The sequence below is a fragment of the Coffea arabica genome, chromosome 11e, assembly GCF_036785885.1.
Source record: "Coffea arabica cultivar ET-39 chromosome 11e, Coffea Arabica ET-39 HiFi, whole genome shotgun sequence".
In the NCBI taxonomy this organism is placed as follows: Eukaryota; Viridiplantae; Streptophyta; class Magnoliopsida; order Gentianales; family Rubiaceae; genus Coffea; species Coffea arabica.
Genome location: NC_092331.1, coordinates 46,820,352 through 46,825,535, shown reverse-complemented (window position 1 = coordinate 46,825,535; position 5,184 = coordinate 46,820,352).

The window sequence follows — 5,184 nt, the reverse complement described above, 5'->3', positions numbered from 1 at the left end:
CGATTTGAGAGCAATCTCATCGACCACTCATACTCGTGGGGACGCCCAAACCCAATGGCTAGCCATTCAACTCAAGCCAGCAAGGACTTGGTTGAGGAATTTGGTGAACCTTGGGCTCATACACTACTTGCCTCGATATACACGAGTAATATCAAAACTTTTGACGTTCGGGCCCGATAAGGGGGTGTAACGGTGGACGGAAATTGGTGAAAAGTGGGGTTCTACGAACTTGTTACTTGTTTGGTTGACGGAGTGTCAACTTGAAAATTATAGATCAAGATTATCGATGAAGCAGTGTGGATTTAGCTCCTGAGAGCTCCCGTATCCTTCATTGATTGTGTTTTTAATTCCTTTTGTGATTTTACATGAATATTATGGCTGCCTTTTATTTATATGTTTTTATTGCTAGATGTACCTGCTTGCTGCCTGCTTTAGTCTCACTGAGCGTTAGCTCACCCTCTTAAGTTTGTTTTCCTTAGCAGGAATTTGAAGTGAAAAGATTTTGGAGAAACTGACTTTGATTGTCTTTTGGTCCAATTGTGGATGTAAATGATTTAGTCAAATTTTTTGTGGTCGTATTTTTGGAAAAATTTGATGTCACTTTTGGAAATATTATGATGTAGAATTGGATAACTATCGAAAGAAGTGACTTTTCTTTATATTAGTTTTCTTATTAGTTGTTTAATTCTAAGTTATAATCTTGACTTGTATCGAGTCCTGACGAGAGTTAGACAGGCGGTCCGCCAAAACCCTAGGGTTCGCCCTAAGTAGAAGTGGAGTCGTCATAGGTGGTATCAGAACTCTAGGTTTGAAATATCTGGAATAGGGTTAGGAGTTTTAATCGTGAACTTTTGGTCATAGAAATTCGTGATAAACCTTAACCTAAATTTTTGAATGACACCAGTGATCATAAGATCCTAACCTTTAGTTTTGTGGGTTAATTGTAGGTTATGGAAGGAAATGGTAGAGATGGGTCACCTCTGAGGCACCTTTCTGCGATTTGTTATCGAGAGAGGCCTTGGGGCCTTCTTTGGCAATGGACCCCAATTCGTCGGACTAGGCCTTCATTTGATTTTTGGAGGACTTACTCGTACCCTAACGAATTGGTGCTAGCGGTAATCGATGATCGGAGGCAGTTATTCGAGAAAATTAGGATAGTTCGAGAGGATAATTGAGAACTGAAGGCAACTGTGGATGCTCAGATTGATAGAATTCATGAATTGGAGACGGATGTACTTGAGGAGAGGAAAAAGGCTGAGACTCTTTGTGAGCAGCTTTAGGAGGCTAAGCGCCGACTTGTTAGGGTAGTACATGAAGTTAGAGACCAGACTGAGGGGATGATGGCTGAGTGTGTTACCTTGGTCGAACAAGTGGTGGATGGCAAGATATTCGACAAGGGGCATGAGGGAGAAACTCCTAGTGCTGAAGATGAAAATGATCCTACTGAATTAACAGAGACTTCTGGCTTCGCCAATCACTAAACTAGTGATTTAGTCTACTTTAATAATTTTTGTCTAGGATAGTCGGGATGGTGCTTGTTCAAATGTCATTGTATTTTGCTTAACTATGCTACCTATGAGGTGCTTGACTTTATTGCTTGAACGTTACTTATGAGGTACTTGATTTTATTGCTCCATGACTTCTGATCTATTCTATGAGTTGTGCATAATTGCAATTATTTTGGTGTCTCCCCTATTTATTTTCGTTTTGCATGATTAAAGTGTCATTTTCAAACTTTGCTTATGTGTATTTATTTTACGTCATGCCTTTAGAAAATATTAAAATTATGGACAATCGAAGAAGTGGAAGGGGCCGAGGGCAAGGGGTTAGGCAATCCCAAGCTCAATGGGATGATCAGGGATTGACAACTGGACCGAACCAAGGGCAAGAAAATGAAGGGGATAACCAAGTAGCTACTGCTATTAATGGTATGATTGATATCTTAGCACGGTTAGCTGAGCGCCAAGGCCCTGAACCAATCAACCAACTTAAGAACCAAGAGAGGTGTGAGAATAGAGCGATTCTTGAAATTCACCCCATCTAAGTTTTACGGAGGGTCTAACCTCGAAACAGTAGAAAATTGTTTGAGAGGATAAAATAAGGTACTAGTGAGCGCAAAAGATTAGAGATTCTTCTTGAGCGACTTTGTAAGTGAGTATTGGAAAATGAGTTAGGGTGTGGAACTTTATATTAAGGAATAAGATTTCTGTATTTTGTTAGGTGTATAAGTGATGATAGTAATTCTCATGGAAAGACCTAAGAACTCGTCTATATTAAGCAAAGAATAGTTAAGATTTATATTTTGGGATAACCTGTAAGTAAAAGAACGGAAGAGTAATATGGCCAAAGTTTTCATTGTGAATAGTTACTCATTTTGATTCTTTGATTGTCTGGCAGGCTAGGATTTGATTTAATTCAATCGGTGAGATAACAAATTTAGGAGAGATGTATAAAGAAATAGACATTCTTCGAAAGGAGGTAGAATTTCAAAGGAAATTGACTGACTACTGGGAAGGACGATGAAAACAAGAATATGTGGAGAAAATTGAGTTGCTACACAACAACGTGGAACTGGAAAAGAAATGCAAAGGAAATTCTCAAGCTGGTCAGACCGTGATTTCTCGTATGGCCTGTGGATATTGTGGCAAGTCTAACCACACTGAAACCGAGTGTTGGAGAAAGCAAGGAAAATGTTTGATCTGCGGTAGTGCTGAATATCAGGTTTTAAGTTGCCCTAGTGCCTCTAAGAAAATGAGAAAATTCTCAGCAGCCTGCTAGATCTACTACAAAGCAGTCGAGTGCCAGAAGAAGTGATTAATGCTAATGGTTGTGAGAGGGATCCAAATAGTGGAAGCTTTATGAGTGGGGATGGATTTGACTTCACTTGAGAGATAGGAGTTGTAGTTTTAATCTAGTCTAAACTGACACTTTTAAATATTGTAATCTTTTGTATAGGGGATAAAGTTCTTTTGTTGTTTTGTACATTTGCGACTTAGTACATTTTTCTATGATTTTGTTTGTCTCCCCTTTCTTTTGAAATGATTTGATGAATTTATCCTCACTTGATGTAACTATTATGATCTTTTATGACAAAAAAAAATTTACTTTGCTTTAATTGATTTTACGGTTTATATGTATATTTAATTTATTATCCCATACCTTTAAACATGTAATAAGATTATGAACGGCACTTGAGAATAGTTTTACAAACCCTGAGAGAGCGTCAACTTTTTGCTAAGTTCAATAAATGAAAACGACCCAACTAAGGTAGAAGCTGTTTCTAAATGGAAACGACCAGAAAATCCTACCGAAATTCAAAGTTTTCTAGGGTTAATCGGATATTACCGTCAGTTTATCAAGAACTTTTCTAAAACTGCAAAACCCTTAACCGAGTTGACTAAGAAGCATAGCAAGTTCATATGGGATTCTAAATGCCAGGAAGAGTTTCAAGAGTCAGAAAAAGTATTTGACTGAGGCACCGTATTAGCATTGCCGAGTGGAGGAGATTGTTTTGTGGTTTATACAGATACTTCAAAAGATGGTTTAGGATGTGTATTAACGCAAAATGAAAAGTGATTGCATATACCTCCCGTAAGTTGACACCTCATGAGTAGAATTATCCGACCCATGATTTGGAGTTAGTGACTGTAGTGTTTACCTTGAAAAGTGGAGATATTATTTATATGGAATGACTTTTGAGGTTTTCACTGATCACAAGAGTTTTAAGTATTTATTTTCATACAAAGAGTTGAATTTGATGCAATGTAGATGGGTGGAAGTTGTTGACCGATTTGACAGGCCTAACTATTAAGGGGTATAATGTTATCCTAGATATAGATTGGTTAGCTCGCTGCCATGCTCAATTAAATTGTAAGACGAAAACGAAAGAGTTGTAATTCTAAGGGTAGCACCTATCTCTAAGACACCGCATAGAATGGCTCCAGCCAAATTGAAAGAACTGAGGAATAAGCAAATCCTTTTGATAAAAATTGTATGGAGGAATCATGGAATAAAGGAAGTAACTTGGGAAGTAGAGGAAGAGATTCGAGAGAAAAATCCTGTTGACCTTGGTCCCTAACTTTTGATATTTACAAAACAATTAGATGATACTAATATCTCTTCAAGAAATACTTTCAATTATGAAGCAAATCATACTCAAAAATCAAATGCAATTGAAAGGGATAAAGGTTGCTAAAAACTGTCAGACGCTTGTGAAGACAAGACCGGACGTTCGATAATCATTTCGCAACTTCGGACGCATGAAGAACTCCATCACCGGACGTCCGAAGGAATTAAGACATTCCTTCTAACTCACTGATCTCGTTCGGACGCAAAGCATCAGAGCACCCGCCGTCCGATAAAGTATGTGGAACTTCGGACACAAAGTATTGTAGGTGTCGGACGTCCGAAAGAATTGAAGAAAATCTCTCAAACTCACAGCCTACTGTCGAACTCAAGAAACAAGAGTACTGAACGTCTGATACTCCTAACGGCTGGTTGACTTTTCAGCTACTTTCTATCTGTTGGAAACAATAATGAAACACTTTCTTGATTTCATATAAATAGAGCATGGTGAGAAACGTTACATAACTTTTGCACACTAAAGATACAAAAGATGTAGAACAGTTTTAGTGAGAAAACACTCCCCAAGGAAGATTTGTAGTTTTAGTGGTGTGAAATTCAATGTAAACTTTTCATTTGTGAGTGAATACTTCAATAGTGTAACTCTTTGAGAGTTGTCCTGAGAGATAGTAAAATTTTTAACTTGACCGAGTGAGACTTGGGGTAAGGAGGAAGTGAACCTTCTTCTGTACACAAGATTGATTGTATTTCATTAATTTGAAGAAATTTGTTTGAATTGATCTACAAGCTCAAGAGGAGCTTGATAGTCAATTAGTTTGCAATTTTTCCCTTCTTATTTACTTGTTGTTATCATGTGATCTTTAAATTGCTTATATCTTCTACCTCTCTCAAGTGATTTTGTTTATTCATTGATTGATTCATTGTGTGATCATTTAGAAAAGAGGGTAAATTTCATATTGAACAAAAAGTGTCCATAACTTGATTAGTTTTCTAATCAACCTAATTCACCTCCTCTTAGGTTGTCTTCTATCCTTACAATTGGTATCAGAATTTGGCCTCCTAGAAATTAAACTCAATCGACTTAGGAGTAAAGATGACAAC